General features: G+C 41.0%; 1 pseudogene; it reads right to left on the minus strand.

The window, feature by feature from the left end:
* Positions 1-425: 425 nt before the first annotated feature.
* Positions 426-2,355, minus strand: LOC138986956 (endogenous retrovirus group K member 6 Env polyprotein-like; annotated as a pseudogene).
* Positions 2,356-18,977: the final 16,622 nt, after the last annotated feature.

An 18,977-nucleotide genomic window follows, 5' to 3' on the forward strand; every position in this document is an offset into this window, starting at 1 on the left:
TGAATAGTGGAGTGCAGTTTATTACACCGGTGGGTCTGAGGCAGTTTCCTCTTTAGCCAGGGACCCCAACCAACTTTTGTGAAAAGCTTATATACCTTAACTGTACCTGTCGGGGATTTTCTCCCCGGAACTTGGAAACGATGAACCTGAAAGAACAACACTCGGACAGTCTCTTGCAAGGACTGACAAGTTCATTTCTGCAGTCGATCCCTTTTATAGAAGCAGGAACAAAGATCTTAGAGTATACGGCCAGCAGAGCGTGTATGGGGTTAAGACATAATCAGTAAAAGATATTTCAAGGACAGCGCATTCTAAATGACCCATGTGTTTATCCCATCACCCATTTTCTCAAGCAACATCCTTAATGTTTAATTATTAAATCTTGGTGCCTAGCATAGCTAAAGGCGGGAGATGTTTTTCAGCTATCAGAACGCAAAGCCTGGGTACTTCTGGCCCTCTGCCATTTTCTCAAGGACCTTCTCCTTCAAGGCTATTTTGCACTGCGCTTCCCAACATATCCTCCTTTTGTTTTCAATTTTAGCATGGCAGCTGCTAGTTGGACTCCGTTATGGGAGGCACGGAGTCTTGAGTAGAGACATCTGTATCCTATAAGCAATGCCAGAAAAAGCAGGGTGATTAATACATATATAACAACGTTGCTTCCTGAAAACCAAGTTCTAGGGTGTAGAGATGATAGGGTTTTAGTTAAAATATCATAAAATTGAGTGCTGTACAATTCCTTAGGTACTTTAACTTGAAAATTAGCAATTTGTTGTTTCAACAGATTGATGTCTAAACTTGAGTTATCTGTGAGATCCTGCAAATGTGCTTTAACTTTATCCCAAGGATACTCAGTGCTATTGTAGGGTATGTTAGTCAGACACAAAGAAGTAAAATTCCAGTGACAATGTATACGTGTTTGGAAAGTCAGTTACTGCACTTGATCTCCTAAGTGGATTACCACAGTTTGTAACTCATTAATTCATGTTTGTAATTGCTGATCTATTTGAGCTTGTCGAGTCTAAAGATCATGAGAGTCTTTGTGCCATGCAGTGATAAAATCATGATTTTGTATAGAATTATGTAAACCCATACCAGACAACGTTCCTACAGTCACAATGGCAATAAGGCTTAGGATGCCTGCAATAATCCACCCAATGATGCGCTTAGATTGCCTAAGTCCAGTTTTCAACAATACAGAAAGAAATACAGAATTAGTCCAAGGTTCCGTTAAGTTTACGGGCAGCCATAACTCAGATCTTGGTTTAACTAGCGCAATACTAGCATTGTGATATGAAATGGTGTGATTAAGGCAGGTATACAATGCACATGCAGTACAATTGACAATCTTGGCCGATAAGTCAATATCAAAATGCCCTACAATAAACAAGTACGGAAGGTGAACACATGATTGAACATAGCCAGTACTATTGTATAGGAAGGTATAATTAGAAGGATGAAACACACCCACAGTCCCATAAACACTAGCGAATTGCTCTAAGGCTGCTGGAATTTACAAATGTGCCATTGCTCTGGCCCCACAATGGGGACGACGATCCTGGGTTGTGGGGGTGATAAGCCCCCGTTAAACCAATTCAGCAATATGTCCTTATCAGTCCAGAAAATTGTCTTAGATTTATGAAAGCCTCCAATGCTTGATCTATTAAACCAGGAGCAGTTATGATGTTCCTCCTGCTTTTCAGAACAGTTTACAAATAACCTGTGAGGTCCCCAGTCGACAAATTTTAATGTATGATTGGTATGATTTTGCTGAATTATAGAAATTTTCCCAAATTGGCCTTGACAGCCAGACCAGTGTAACGATTGTATCTCATGTTTTCTTCTCCAAGATACAGTATGACATGAAGGTTCCTCTGGTTGAAAAAACAAGTTCGAATAGTTGGCTATCTGGCCTGGATAATGTCGCTTGGAGCCATTAAGTAAGAAAGATGCCATAGCGAACATTCCCAGACACAAAGCAGTCCCATTGTTGGCAGAGTATGCCCACCACTGTGGGAAGATAGTCATGCAAAGGGGGTGAGATCTGAAACAAATAGGCAAGGTTTTGAATCCAATGGAAATGTTGATTGGCTTTCCCTCATCTTCTTCATGGATTGGTCACTTTGTGGACCAGGGACTTGGAAAAAGCATGCTATCATTGGTAAAGATCATAGGGGCTTTATCTACCCAATCCACTATGGGGAGAAGTGGTGGGTTGGGTATGCATGCCCAATAAACATATTCTGCACTTACCCCAGAGGAACAGGAAAGAACAACTAACATTGCCAGAAACAGCTTATCTGGAGTCATAGGAGTTCCAGTGTTTTTCAGTGTCTGCTCAACCTGAAGAGTCATGTTTTTCACTTGAGCCCACGTCGGGTAAGGATTCAGATGATGGCGTTTCCTCATTGGCTCCTCCAAGGTCATTGACGAGACCCTTCGCGTAAGCTTTGTCACTTGCCGAGGGATTCCAGTCTTGGGGTCCTTCTCGGTAATGGGTGTGGTGAAAGGGAACCCAGATTTCCTCTCCATCTGCAACGAGAAGACCATAACCCTTGCCTAGGAGTTGTAAGATTCCTGGCTGCCACTGATTAAATTGCTTATACTGTTTTGGTGTATTGATTTCTAATTTGCTGTTTTTGTCTTCTGCAAAATGTCTATCTGCACGAGTGTCAATTATTTTTTGTTAAGCTTAAAAAATTTAGGGAATAAAGAGTTAAAGATAATAATAACTGAGGGTTCATAGGATAAGAAGTGTATCTCCTCTTCCAAATTCCCCCTTCCTGTTTTAATAAATGAGTTTTTAGGGTGCAGTGGGCTCTTTCAATAATGGCTTGACCCTGGGGATTATAGGGTATTCCAGTAATGTGTGTTATGTTCCATTCTGATAAAAATGAACAAAACTAGTGTGAGGTAAATGCAGGTCCATTGTCTGTTTTCAAGACTGAAGGAATCCCCATAATGGGGAAGGTGAGTAAGAGTGCAGAAATGGCGTGTTTGCTGGATTCTGAAGAGACAGGTACTTCCCAGAAAAAGCCTGAAAATGTATCTACTGAGACAAAAAGCAAAGAAAACTTTCCTAGGGAGCAGTGAGTGAAGTCAGACTGCCAAAGGGAATTAGGCTGTTGCCCCCAGGGGTTAACTCCTGAAATCATAGTTCTTAAGTGCAGAGGGGTGCAGACATCACACGTTTTAATAATACACCTTGCTTCAGTGAGAGGAATACGGTATTTAGAGTGCAATCTGTTAGCATTGGTATGAAGATTAGCATGTTCGTCACTGGCAGACTTAAAGACGGGAGCTAAGAGCCTGTCAACGGCATCATTTCCTGCAACCAGAGGGCCAGGTAAACCTGAATGAGCACGTATATGTGCAATGAAGAAAGGTTCCATACGTTGCCGGGAGCTGGCGAGAGACATTCCACTCGTGACAAAGGTCATGAGGAAGGAGGCTCGGCATATGCAAAGGCGGGATCGAGCCTCAGGAGTCCCCCTGGATATTCTCGAGCATCTACCCCTAAAAAAACCAGAGTCTGCCTACTTTATTGCTTTGTGCTCTCACCTCTGATTTTACTGGGGGCTGTCCCCCACCACCATCTCGCTCTCTCTGTCAAAGAGTTAACTTACAGCTCCAATTAATAAAGTTCCTGGGCAACTAGGAGTGTTTAAATCCAAACCCCTCAGATGGCTCTCTAACTCGCCTGACAAGTTTACCCAGACTCCTACAGCTATGTATACGATTGTTTACAGTCTCCCAGCCTCGAGAGGCATGGGAAGCTTAAGGTATTCAAATAGCTTAGAGCCTCTCAGAGAGTTAGAAACTGTCAGAATAAAACTAGTAAAAGATTTCATTGATGAACCAATGTTTGTTGCCAAGTTTTCACATCCCCTGAATTGTATCCTTGAATGTGTATTAATTAATAGTTGGTATGTAGAAAAAATAAGTAGTGGCCTTGGTATTAGTAATTTTAGACCCTTAAGGTAATAAATTCTTTCCTTTGTTGTAAACCCATTACACATCCACCCTATAGGAATGCAATTTTATCTTCGGAAAATGGTGCCAAACCTTAAAATAATTACTCTTAGAGAAAATAAGTCTTTGTTGATAAGTCTTTGTCAAGAGTCATAAAATGTTAATAAGCCTTCTGGCCAGAAGATGATGTAAATCACTTAAACCATTTGTATACGATAAATTTGCAGGAAAGAAACCCTGGTTTTTGATAAGGATCAAAGACTGCTGACTTTGCATCCCCTATTATCCTCTATGTGTAACTTAGGGTATATAAGCCCCTATTGAAAATAAAGCTACGGGCCTTGCTCACCAATGCTTGGTCTCCCCATGTCATTCTTCCCCTTAACTTCCAGCTGAGTCTCCATCTGGAGCGACGGATATCCTCTGCGACCATTTATTTGCCTGGGCTTCTAAGACCCACTCGAGAAGGTGTCTAAGGTGGGGCACCTTCCACTATTTGAGAGGGCGCCTGCAGCCTCCGTGGTCAGAGCTAACCTGGTGTCACGGGTTATATTGATTTTTCACATAAAACAAGTTGCTCAGCTTCTTTTCTCCACTGAATTTTCCTACTGAGCTATCCTCATTCTATTACTCTTTATATCTTTGATAAATAAATAAATAGGTTGCCGAAGCCATCTCTCCTTCGAATATCCTGGATCAGCCGGGGCTGGACCCTGGCAGGTGGTGCCCGAGACAGGTGTTTCGAAGGTAAGCTCCCCAAAGCAATTAGGGTCATCAGCCCTATTGCTCCCCCTTCTCGGAACAACTGGGTCATCAGCCCTCTTGTTCCCCCACGGAACTCTTTGGGTCATCAGCCCTACTGCTCATCCCTTGGAACAGTTTGGGTCATCATCCTACTGTTCCTCCCTCGGGACAATCTGGGTCATCAGCCCGACTGTTCTTCCAGTGTTCGGGATGGCTAGGACCCCACTCAGGGTGCCACGGACCCCCCTGTAGAATAGACAGGGCGAGAGGAGTGGAAAGTGTTGAAAGTGTTAAAGAGTTAGACTTAGAGAGAGAAAACAGTTTCTGAAGTTAAAAGGCCAAAGAAAAGCCTGATCTTTTGATAGCTAAAAGCAAAATCTTCTATTATACTTAATTTTCTGACATGGGTAACACTGAATCAAATGAAAGACGGCTCTTTATAGGAGTAATTTTACAGTTATTAAGTAAAAGAGGAATCAAAGTTAAAATATCTACTATTCAATCATTTTTTACATTTGTACAAGAACACTGCCCTTGGTTTCTACAACAGGGCACTGTTAACCTAGATATCTGGGAAAAAGTAGGGAAACAGCTAAGAGCTTATTGTGCTCAACAAGGCTTGGAAAAAATTCCTACTTACACCTTTCCTCTATGGATTATGATTAGAGATGCTTTAGATACAGCTCATGAATCTGAAAAGGTACCTGTTATAAAGGAAGGTGAAAATGAAGAGGCTATACCTAGCTATTGGCAGCTAAACAAATGGCTAGCCGCTATGACTGACAATGAGCATGTAGAAGATAGGGATGAGAAGAAAGATCAGCTCTCCCCTCAAGATGAGAAAGATTTAGAGGAAACAGCAGCTCAATACCATTCTGATGAGGATTGGTCTTTTTTAGCTAAAGATGCTCCTAAAAGTTTAAGAAAAACATCCCTAATCAGACCATCAGCTCCTAGGAGCTTGAGGGAAACATCCCTGATCAGACAGTCCATAAGATTTAGTCACCAAACAGTTAAAGGATCTCCGGAACAGGAGAGGAGAAATACGGGATGCTCCCATCCCCCCATGCCTCCACTCCATGTAGGGGTAAGGGGCCTCCGCTAGGAGTTTCCCGGAAAAGGGTTTTCTCTAGTCCCAAGGATGAATTTGATCCTCACCTTGAGGCTTCTTTTCTAGTCCCCTCTGCACTTTAGATAGGGTAAAGAGGGTACAAAATAAATAAAAATATTCTCTAAAATTAAAAAAAAAAATGGGTTTCTCTGCATCTAAGAATAGACAAATGTTTATTGACTGTGGAATATGATTAGACATGTCCTGGACCTTCATCATGAGGCTGTTAGATAGCCTATGGGAGAGGCTATAGCGGTGGATGGTGGTGAGTCTCCACTTTCTGCACAGATCATAATTTCTGCCATTAGGAAAAAAAAAAAAAAAAGGAGGGAGACTGCTCTACCTCCCGAGGAAGGAGAGGGCTTACAGGACGCTGCGGCCGAGCGCCCTGGCGAGCTCCCTCCCCCTCTGCGCAAACCTTTAAAAAAACTTATCCAACACTTTCTGATTTAAGGTGATTGCCACCACCTCCGTTTGTGCTTCCCAGGGCCCAGAAATTCCCCACTTTGCCCCCAAAACTTCTCAAAGCATTGCCTAAGCCTGAGGAAGATAAAAAGTTTTTTAAACAAAGGAGCTTTTAGTACAGATATGCAGAGCGTGTTCCTTAGAGAGAACCCCCTCAGGGGGGTCTCACCCAGGCTAGGAGAAAAGTGAAAAGGCAAGGGGATTTAGCAGCAATATTAACCCCTGATGTGCCGCTTACTCCAATTCCAACGGGAGTGGCTGGCCCCCTACCTTTGGACATTGTAAGATTTGTCCTGGGGCATAGCTCGCTTTCTTTTCAAAAAAAAAAAGAAAAGAAAGAAATTTCGGTGGTGCATGGTGTAGTAGATTCTGATTATATTGGAAAAATTAAAGTCTTGATCTCACCACCTACCAAAACTGTACAAATTAATAAAGGTCAAAGAGTAACACAGCTTTTGCTTTTACCTTATTATCAGATAAGAGCCACAAAGCATTTAGATCTAGTGGTCTAGCCTTTTGGGTGCAGGAAGTTACAGCTCCAAGGCCTTTAAAGGATCTTTTAATTCAAGGGAATAAAATGTCAAGACTGAGTTACGAGCAGTTATTTAGGCTTTTCAACATTTAGGAGACCACACCTTTAATCTTTTGACTGACTCCAGATATACTGTAGGGTTGTTTCCTCATATTGAAACTGCTAATATTCCAAAAAATAAAACTACTATCTTCTCCTTGTTATCTGATTTACAAAAGAAGATTAAACAGAGATAAAAAATATTTTGTGGGACATAGAGCCCATTCCAACTTGCCTGGCACTTTATATGACGGAAATGCTTTGGCAGATGCATTGACTAAAGTAATTGTTTTAAACTTACATAAAAAGATTGATAAGGCCAAAAATTCTCACAAAATTCACCATCAAAATGCAGCTGGTTTAAGGTATAAATTTCATATCCCTAGGGAAACAGCTAGACAAAAGTTATGTCCAAATTGTAATTAATAACTTAAACGTAAACACAGGGGCAGACTACAATGATGAGACACTAGATGCCTGAATTACAGGCTACAATTCGGCCCCTGATCGAGTAAAAAGACCTCCTTACTGGAGAGTGAAAAAGGCCAGATGTGTTGCTAACTTGTGGGAGAGGGTATGCTTGTATATTTCTACAGAATGCAGATTCTCCGATTTGGATCTCAGAAAAATTCGTCATGTCACATTCCCCAAAGACCAGGTTCCCGGTGCGCGCACTCACTCGCCCCCCCTCCCCCAGCCAGCTCTCGCCTCAGCACCGCCAGCAGCACATCACACCCTCCTCGCTGCACCCCGCGACCTACAGCAAAGAAATCTGTGTGGCGAGTGAGGGCCAGAGAGGAAAGCGCGCCCATGGAGTGCCATCCAGACCAGCAGGCCGCGGCCCCGGCGGCGAGAGGGAAATGCCCCAAGCCCAAGCGGCAGCAGCTAGCCCAAGTCCGCGAACCCTGCCCCTCTGCCCGCCATAGGTGCTGCGGCCCACAGCCTGCCCTTCGCGTTCTGCCTCCTGCTGCTGGGGACACTGCTCCCCCGGCCGATGCCTACAGCTGCTCCCTGGTTCATCTTGTTTAAACCCTCAATATAATGTTTTATCCTTTGTAATGTTACAACATCCACCTTATGATGTAACCACTTATTGAATTATGCTCTTGCTGTATTACAACAACTGCAGGATTTAATGTGAACACAATGGTTTGTGGGCTTACTTATCTTGGGAATAGCAGCTTTGATAAGTGCAATTACTTCTGTTACTGTGGCAGCAATATCATTGACTCAACAAGTACATACTGCTCAATATGTTGATTCTATGTCCAAAAATGTTTCTTTAGCATTGGCAACACAGGAAGCTATAGACAGAAAATTATAAATGAGGGTAGATGACCTAGAGGAAGCAATAATACATATTGGGACTGAATTGCAGGTTTTAAAGGTGAAAATGGCATTGTCCTGTCATGCTGACTATCGGTGGATATGTGTAACACCCCTGAAAGTAAATGAGACAGATTTTGACTGGGAAAAAATTAAAAACCATATTTCAGGTATCTGGAACAGCTCTGACATTGGCTTAGACTTAGGGAAACTTCATAATCAAATAGCAACCATGGAACACTCCCGATTAGATTTTGCTGCTGCTAGAACAGCAAATGATTTCTTCCATACTTTCTCTAACTACATCTCAGGAAAGAATATTCTAACGTCCTTAGCTATGCTGCGGTGGCTGCTTTAATTCTGCTTCTCATAATCATTCTTAATTGTATTGTCAGGATTCTTTGGCAGAGCATTCAGAGGCTTGCGACTGAGCTACATCTGTCTGTTTTAAGAAATAAAAAAGGGGGAGATGCCAGGAGCCGGCGAGAGACATTCCACTCGTGACAAAGGTCATGAGGAAGGAGGCTCGGCATATGCAAAGGCGGGATCGAGCCTCAGGAGTCCCCCTGGATATTCTCGAGCATCTACCCCTAAAAAAACCAGAGTCTGCCTACTTTATTGCTTTGTGCTCTCACCTCTGATTTTACTGGGGGCTGTCCCCCACCACCATCTCGCTCTCTCTGTCAAAGAGTTAATTTACAGCTCCAATTAATAAAGTTTCTGGGCAACTAGGAGTGTTTAAATCCAAACCCCTCAGATGGCTCTCTAACTCGCCTGACAAGTTTACCCGGACTCCTATAACTATGCATACGATTGTTTACAGTCTCCCAGCCTCGAGAGGCATGGGAAGCTTAAGGTATTCAAATAGCTTAGAGCCTCTCAGAGAGTTAGAAACTGTCAGAATAAAACTAGTAAAAGATTTCATTGATGAACCAATGTTTGTTGCCAAGTTTTCACATCCCCTGAATTGTATCCTTGAATGTGTATTAATTAATAGTTGGTATGTAGAAAAAATAAGTAGTGGCCTTGGTGTTAGTGACTTAAGACCCTTAAGGTAATAAATTGTTTCCTTTGTTGTAAACCCATTACACATCCACCCTATAGGAATGCAATTTTATCTTCAGAAAATGGCGCCAAACCTTAAAATAATTACTCTTAGAGAAAATAAATCTTATGGTTGATAAGTCTTTGTCAAGAGTTATAAAATGTTAATAAGCCTTCTGGCCAGAAGATGATGTAAATCACCTAAACCATTTGTATACGATAAATTTGCAGGAAAGAAACCCTGGTTTTTGATAAGGATCAAAGACTGCTGACTTTGCATCCCCTATTATCCTCTATGTGTAACTTAGGGTATATAAGCCCCTATTGAAAATAAAGCTACGGGCCTTGCTCACCAATGCTTGGTCTCCCCACGTCATTCTTCCCCTTAACTTCCAGCTGAGTCTCCATCTGGAGCACGGATATCCTCTGCGACCATTTATTTGCCTGGGCTTCTAAGACCCACTCGAGAAGGTGTCTAAGGTGGGGCACCTTCCGCTATTTGAGAGGGCGCCTGCGGCCTCTTTGGTCAGAGCTAACCTGGTGTCATGGGTTATATTGATTTTCTGCATAAACCAAGCTACTCAGCTTCTTTTCCCCACTGAATTTTCCTACTGAGCTATCCTCATTCTATTACTCTTTATATCTTTGATAAATAAATAAATAGGTTGCCGAAGCCATCTCTCCTTCGAATACCCTGGATCAGCTGGGGCTGGACCCCAGCAATACGTGAGTGGATTAAGGCTTGAGTCTGTGAAAGAAGAGTATATAATTCTTCATCTATGTTGTGTAAAAGGGCGGTAACAAAATCGGGAAAAAGGGAAGCAAGGTATTTGGAATCAGTACATACGTTGAAGGGTAATGGTTGAAGAGACAAAAGAGCATATAAAGCATACAATTCAACTCTTTGTACTGAAGAATAGGTAGTGGGTAATTTCTCTTTGATATCAGGGCCGACAATCCCTGCTATGCCTTTCTTGTTGCCATCAATGAAATAGGTGGGTGCATTGGAAATAGGCTAGGATGCAATGATATTAGTTATAATGAATTTAGTACATTGTAGAAAGTCCCATAATTTTCCTTTCAGCAAATGAAATGAGATAACATTTTGAAAATCACTTAATGCTATTTGCATTGTCAGGTTATACTGTAAGGCAATTTGCAATTCCTTTTTTGTCAATGGGATGTGTATTGCATATGGATCAAGTCCAGTCAGAGTTTGTACACGGCTTCTCCCCAACACGATTAATTGCCCTATTTTCTCAATATACGATACGATTTTTTTAGACTGTTTAGTATGTAAATATATCCATTCTATTGGGCTATGCCGAGCTATAATTGCAGTGGGCAAATGTTCAGTGGGGAATATATATTAAAAAAACAGTTGATCATAATCTAGCCGAGTTAAGAAAGATTGTTGAATGCGTTTCTCCACTAAGGCCAGTTCGTCTTTGGCCTCTTTAGTTAGCTGCCTAGGGCTATTAGGGTCAGGGGATCCCTCTAAAATTTTAAATAGATTTTGTAAGAAATAGGTGGGGATGCTGACAGATGGCCGCAGCCAATTAATATCTCCTAGCAATTTTTGAAAATCATTCAGTGTGTGCAGAGACTGCACAGAAATTTGAGTTTTTTGAGGTTTGAGTTTAGATTCTTCCATAACATGTCCTAAATAATTAAAGGGTGCTTTCAATTGAATTTTATCTGGCACAACAAGCAGGCCATGGTTTTGAAGAGTAGTAGCAACTTCATTATATAACTGTTGTAAACAGAGTTCAGATTTCATGGAGAGAAGTATATCATCCATGTAGTGAATTATGAAAGCAGTAGGGTATTTATCTCTAAGGGGTTGTAATAAAACAGATATGAGATATTGGCAAATGATAGGAGAGTTCATCATTCCCTGAGGTAGCACCTTCCATTGAAATCTTTTAACAGGAGCCATGTGATTTATAGAAGGAACTGAAAAGGCAAAATATTTTCTATCTTTAGGGTGCAGAGGTATAGTAAAAAGCAGTCTTGTAAGTCAATGATAATTACAGACCATTCTTTTGGTACCATAGAAGGGGAGGGCAATCTGGGTTGTAAGGGTCCCATAGGTAACATGGTATTATTAACATTTCTTAAATCTATCAACACTCGCCATTTTCCTGATTTGTTTTTTATTACAAAAACAGGGGAATTCCACAGGGAAAATTAAGGTTCTATATGGGCTTTTTGTAATTGTTAATTTACTAACTGTGTAAGAGCTGCCAATTTTTCTTTAGTTAGAGGCCATTGAGGTGTCCATACTGGGGTATCAGATTCCCAATCAAGAGGCAGCGGTGTTAACTCAACGGCCCCCACTAAAAAGGTTCATTTAAAGAAATTGTGGCTTTCGTTTGTTCAAGAAAATCCCGTACCCATAAATTGATAGGGATATTGGTAATATATAGTTTGATATAAGCTACAAATTGATCAGGGCCATACACTTGTAAATAGGATGCACTGACAAAAGTTTGTGTGGTATCAGCTTCACCCACTCCTAGTAGTCTAGAAGGAGCCACAACCTTACCCCAATCAAGGGGCCATTCTTCAGCTATAATGATTGAAGTGTCAGCTCTGGTATCTAGCATGCCTGTGAAATTTTTTCCCCATATGTGTAAAGTGAGCATGGGTTTCTGATGTTCCTTTAATAAGGTGGATAGTGCAGCAGTAAGGTTGGTACTACCAAAACCTCCCTGCCGAACTTTATCAGATGCCTTCATTGGTTTGACATATGGTAAAAGTAATAATTGTGCAAAATGTTCCCCTTTTTGTAAGTATACATTTCCCATTTTCACAACATTTACCATAACATGTATTTCCCCTTCATAATCTTTGTCCACAACACCGGTCAATACCACTAAACCTTTCATTGTTCAACTACTATGTCCCAAAATCAGTCTCACCATCCCGGATGGAATCGGGCCATAATATCCAGTGGGAATTTTGTGGGGGTTGCATAATTCTATTAATTCCATGTCATAAGGACTAGGTATATCAATACAAGCACTCTTAGATGTAGCTGCTTGTAGCATCATAACGCTGGGTCCTCCTTTAGTAGCAGGGCTACAGGACGGCCCCTTTATCAGTTTCCCTGTTATTTTTGTTGTGCACCAGGGGTCAATGTGTTTCCATCCTTATCAAATTTGGAATGACATTCATTCAGCCAATGGAACCCCTTTTTACATCTTGGACATACTCCTGGGGGTCTCTTCTTGGTAGAAGTAGTATTATTTTTTCCGGCCTGTGTTGGCAGGCGGCATTGTTTTTTCATATGGCCAGCCTTCCCGCAGTTAAAACATTTGGCATTAGCAGCTTTCTGTACATTAAAAGTTTCCAATGCCGCCAATTTTGCTCTATGGGACATAGATCTGATATCCCTACAAGCTTTCAAATACTCCATAAGAGAGCCAGTCTCTCAAATTGCTCTAAGTACAGATCAACATTCCTCATTAGCATTTTCAAAAGCAAGTTGTTTTAAAATAATATTTTGTAAAGTCACATCCTTAATAGATTTTTCAACTGCATCCTTTAATTTTCCTATAAATTGAGAATATTCCTCCTCATGTCCTTGAATAATTTTAACAAATGAACCATCAGAGTTAGCGCTATCAACCTTTGCCCATGCCCTTCAGGAAGTTTCTTTAATGAAATGCAACATCTGAGGGGTAATATTAGCTAATTGTGCAGTTATATCAGCCATGGTCCCTGTTCCAGTAAGTATATCATAAGTTAAATTGGCGGGGTTACCACGAGATTGCTGGTCAATCATCATTTGTTGGGCCTCATCACCAACCCACATTTGCCACTGTAGTAATTGTTGAGGATTTAAAACCATCTTTGCTACTTGAAAAAAATCATATAGCATCCAATGGTCATCCCATCCTCTGAGTAATTCTACATGATAAGGAGAAGTAGGTCCATACAGAGTACATGCTTTCTTAGAGCTAGACAACATACCAAAATCTATACCAGCCCAAGTATTTTGACCCTGGGCGGGTTGATCAAATTGTATTGGGAAAGTGAAAGCACAAGCAGGCAACTCCCGAGGAGGAGTGAGGCGGTTAGTATGAGCAAGGTTAGTGACTGCAGTTACAGACGGAGCAGAAGGAAAAACCTCAGATTTGGGCTGTCCGCTGAACGAAATGACTTCTGCCTTAAGCAGTTTTGGTTTTGACACATCCTTAATAGATACATTCTCAAGTTGTTTTTACAGGGTTTGTGTGTGATTGAGCATGACATTTTTGCATTTCAAAGCACCTTGCATGTCTGGTTCATCAAGCTCGTGTTCATGCAAAGACCGAACAGTCTCTACCTCTAAATCAACGTTATGTCCTTCAATTTGTTCTATGAAAGCCCGTATGAGTGACCAGGTAACCCAACACTGAGGAGGAATGCGGACTCCTTGCTGATATGCTCGCAAAACATTATTCTTAACCCTTTTCCATACACCAATATAAAGCGTCCCATCCTCCAGGAACCATGGATTATATTCCAATAGTATATGATAACAGTTGTTCAACTGATCTCTTGAAACATTAACACCATTTTGTTTAAAAAAATGAGGCATTATAGAAATGAAAGAAATCTTACTGCTATGTTGTCCCATCCTGCTTACCTCTTTCTGAAGGGCTCATTGCTTTGTTCAGCCTTCCTTTCAAGTCCTTGTTCTGGTGCCACCTGTCAGGGATTTTCTCCTTGGGACTTGGAAACAACGACCTGAAAGAACAACACTTGGACAGTCTCTTGCAAGGACTGACAAGTTTATTTCTGCAGTCGAGCCTTTTTATAGAAGCAGGAACAAAGAGCTTAGAGTATAAGGCCAGCAGAGCACGTATGGGGCTAAGACATAATCAGTAATAGATACTTCAAGGACAGCGCATTCTAAATCACACATGTGTTTATCCCATGACCCATTTCTTCAAGCAACATCCTTAATATTTAATTATTAAATCTTGGCACCGAGTATAACTAAAGGTCAGATCAGATCAGATCAAATCAGTCACTCAGTCCTGTCCGACTCTTTGAGATCTGATGAATCGCAGCACGTCAGGCCTCCCTGTCCATCACCAACTCCAGGAGTTCACTCAGACTCACGTCCATCGAGTCAGTGATGCCATCCAGCCATCTCATCCTCTGTTGTCCCCTTCTCCTCCTGCCCCCAATCCCTCCCAGCATCAGAGTCTTTTCCAATAAGTCAACACTTCGCATGAGGTGGCCAAAGTCTTGGAGTTTCAGCTATAGCATCATTCCTTCCAAAGAAATCCCAGGGCTGATCTCCTTCAGAATGGACTGGTTGGATCTCTTTGCAGTCCAAGGGACTCTCAAGAGTCTTCTCTAACACCACAGTTCAAAAGCATCAATTCTTCGGCCCTCAGCCTTCTTCACAGTCCAACTCTCATATCCATACATGACCACAGGAAAAACCATAGCCTTGACTAGATGGACCTTTGTTGGCAAAGTAATGTCTCTGCTTTTGAATATGCTATCTAGGTTGGTCATAACTTTCCTTCCAAGGAGTAAGCGTCTTTTATTTTCATGGCTGCAGTCACCATCTGCAGTGATTTTGGAACCCAGAAAAATAAAGTCTGATACTGTTTCCACTCTTTCCCACCTATTTCCCATGAAGTGATGGGACCAGATGCCATGATCTTTGTTTTCTGAATGTTGAGCTTTAAGCCAACTTTTTCACTCTCCCCTTACACTTTCATCAAGAGGATTTTGAGTTCCTCTTCACTTTCTGCCATAAGGGTGGTGACATCTGCATATCTGAGGTTATTGATATTTCTCCCAACATCTTGATCCAGCTTGTGTTTCTTCCAGTCCAGCGTTTCTCATGATGTACTCTGTATATAAGTTAAATAAACAGGGTGACAATATACATTCTTGACGAACTCCTTTTCCTATTTGGAACTAGTCTGTTGTTCCATGTCCACTTCTAACTGTTGCTTCCTGACCTGCATACAAATTTCTCAAGAGGCAGATCAGGTGACCTGGTATTCCCATCTCTTGAAGATTTTTCCACACAGTCAAAGGCTTTGGCATTGTCAATAAAGCAGAAATAGATGCTTTTCTGGAACTCTCTTGCTTTTTCCATGATCCTGTGGATGTTGGCAATTTGATCTCTGGTTCCTCTGCCTTTTCTAAAACCAGCTTGAACATCAGGAAGTTCACTGTTCACATATTGCTGAAGCCTGGCTTGGAGAATTTTGAGCATTACTTTGCTAGCGTGTGAGACGAGTGCAATTGTGTGGTAGTTTGAGCATTCTTTGGCATTGCCTTTCTTTGCGATTGGAATGAAAACTGACCTTTTCCAGTCCTGTGGCCACTGCTGAGTTTTCCAAATTTGCTGACATAGTGAGTGCAGCACTTTCACAGAATCATTTTTCAGCATTTGGAATAGCCCAACTGGAATTCCATCACCTCCACTAGCTTTGTTAATAGTGATGCTTTCTAAGGCCCACTTGACTTCACATTCCAGGATGTCTGGCTCTAGGTCAATGATCACACCATCGTGATTATCTGGGTCATGAAGATCTTTTTTGTACAGTTCTTCTGTGTATTCTTGCCATCTCTTCTTAATATCTTCTGCTTCTGTTAGGTCCATACCATTTTTGTCCTTTATCGAGCTCATCTTTGCATGAAATGTTCCTTTGGTATCTCTGATTTTCTTGAAGAGATCCCTAGTCTTTCTCATTCTGTTGTTTTCCTCTATTTCTTTGCATTGATCACCAAAGGAGGCTTTCTTATCTCTTCTTGGTATTCTTTGGAACTCTGCATTCAGATGCTTATATCTTTCCTTTGCTCCTTTGCTTTTCACTTCTCTTCTTTTCACATCTATTTGTAAGGCCTCCCCAAACAGCCATTTTGCTTTTTTTGCTTTTGTTTTCTATGAGAATGGTCTTGATCCCTGTCTCCTGTATAATGTCACGAACCTCATTCCATAGTTCATCAGGCACTCTATCTATCAGATCTAGGCCCTTAAATCTATTTCTCATTTCCACTGTATAATCATAAGGGATTTGATTTAGGTCATACCTGAATGGTCCAGTGGTTTCCCTACTGTCTTCAATTTAAGTCTGAATTTGGCAATAAGGAGTTCATGGTCTGAGCCACAGTCAGCTCCTGGTCTTGTTTTTGCTGACTGTATAGAGGTTCTCCATCTTTGGCTGCAAAGAATATAATCAATCTGATTTCGGTGTTGACCATCTGGTGATGTCCATGTATAGAGTCTTCTCTTGTGTTGTTGGAAGAGGGTGTTTTTTATGACCAATGCATTTTCTTGGCAAAACTATTAGTCTTTGCCCTGCTTCATTCCGTATTCCAAGGCCAAATTTAGGAGATGTTTTTCAGCTATCAGTACACAAATCTAGGTGCTTCTGGCCCTCTGCCATTTTTCCAAGGACCTTCTCCTTCAAGGCTATTTTGCACTGTGCTTCCCAACAGTACCACTCAAGCCCACATCCCCAAATTCCTTAAACATAGTCTGGGAAGTATTAAAGGGAGATGCAATCAGGTTACAGCCATAATTCATAATCAGAAGAGTCAGCTGGTTTTACATTGAAGCCTACACCAATAGGTGCCATAAAGTTTACAAAGGTGATTGACTACATAGGGGATTATTACATTCTTTTTGGTGATGGGAAATATTGATATGGAATCTGGTGTTTATCAGTCCAGGAGGCCAGTTTGGCCATAGGTATGTTATTCCCATGGCTACAGGGCACATAATCCAAAGCTCATTGAAAGTGCAAGATGGAGATTCTTTCTTTTTTAGAAAAACCATAGCCTTGACTAGACGGGCCTTTGTTGGCAAAGTAATGTCTCTGCTTTTGAATATGCTATCTAGATTGGTCATAACTTTCCTTCCAAGGAGTAAGCGTCTTTTAATTTCATGGCTGCAGTCACCATCTGCAGTGATTTTGCAGCCCCCCAAAATAAAGTCAGACACTGTTTCCACTGTTTCCCCATCTATTTACCATGAAGTGATGGGGCCAAATGCCATGATCCTAGTTTTCTGAATGTTGAGCTTTAAGCCAACTTTTTCACTCTCCACTTTCATTTTCATCAAGAGGCTTTTGAGTTCCTCTTCACTTTCTGCCATAAGGGTGGTGTCATCTGCATATCTGAGGTTATTGATATTTCTCCCGGCCATCTTGATTTCAGCTTGTACTTCCTCCAGCCCAGCATTTCGCATGATGTACTCTGCATATAAGTTAAATAAACAGGGTGACAATATACAGCCTTGATGTGCTCCTTTTCCTACTTGGAACCAGTCTGTTGTTCCATGTCCAGTTCTAATCTGTTGCATCCACATTCCTCACGAGGTAGGTCAAGTGGTCTGTTGTTCCCACCACTGTCAGAATTTTCCACAGTTTATTGTGATCAAGGCCAGCTGGCTTGCCTTGATGCAAGCCTGGCAACCAGCATCTTCAGCCAGCAGAAACCAGAGGGAATGTCTCATTGGTTACAAGGTCTCAGGACATAAACAAGATGAAAGGAGAAGTTGAAAAGTCTGTGCTTACTCCACAAAATAGCTTTTTTTCTTTCTTTTGCCTTGTAGATTATTTATTGTTAATATACACATGAGCCTATTTCTGATCTATCAATATCTTTTCACTGATATATAGTGCCAATTTTTATATCACGAGCAGACTTTTAAAATGAATAATTGTAGCTTTGGAATAGGACTGGATATCATTAGCACTTGTCTTAATGTTCAAATTACAAGTTTATTCCTTATTTTAAAGTTAGTTCAGCTATTCTAGATCTTTTTCTCTCTACAGTTTGATTTTAGCTCCTTTAAGTATTTTGGTTTTAGCTTCAGTTCCTATCAAAAAAGAATTTCTGCTTAGATTTTAATTGTGTTTGATTTCAGAAATTGTTATATTTACCTAATATTGAATAAATCAGTAAATAAATATGGTAAGATCTCTTTTGTTTATGTTTCCACTAGTATCTTTCAGGAATATTTTCTAATTTTTACCATATATGCTTACATATTTTTTTTATTTATCTAAGCATTTCATAATTATGATGAATTTATAACAGGTATTTAAAATTTTAACAAGGCTATGATCTTTCCAGTAGCCATTTCTGGATGTGAGAGTTGGACCATAAAGAAGTCAGAGAGCCTCAAATTGAAGCCTTTGCATTGCAGTGTTAGAGAAGACTCTTAAGAGTACCATGGATGGCAAGGAGATCCAACCAATCCATCCTAAAGGAGATCAGTTCTGGGTGTTCATTTGAAGGACTGATGCTGAAGATGAAGCTCCAATATTTCGACTACATGATGTGAAGAGCCGACTCATTGGAAAAGACCCTGATGCTGGGAAAAATTGAAGGCAGAAAGAGAAGTGGGTGAAGAGGATAAGATGGTTGGATGGCATCATCAATTCAATAGACATAAACTTGGCAAACTCCGGGAGATGATGGGGGAGAGAATGGCCTGGGGTCCTATAGTCCATAGGGTCACAATGAGTCAGACAAGACTTGTCAACTGAACAATAAAAACAACATTTAACAATTTCATTTCTAATTTTTCATTTGTAGTATATAGAAATAAAAATTATTGTATGTACTGATCTCTCCTTGAAACCATCCTAAACTCATGTTCTAATTCAATGCTTTTTAGAGGAGTTTTCCCATGTTGAAGGTCAGGAAGGGAGGCGGTGAGGAGATACACCTCATCCAAGGTAAGGAGCAGCGGCTGTGCTTTGCTGGAGT

The sequence above is a fragment of the Bos mutus genome, unplaced genomic scaffold (assembly GCF_027580195.1).
Source record: "Bos mutus isolate GX-2022 unplaced genomic scaffold, NWIPB_WYAK_1.1 CTG305, whole genome shotgun sequence".
In the NCBI taxonomy this organism is placed as follows: Eukaryota; Metazoa; Chordata; class Mammalia; order Artiodactyla; family Bovidae; genus Bos; species Bos mutus.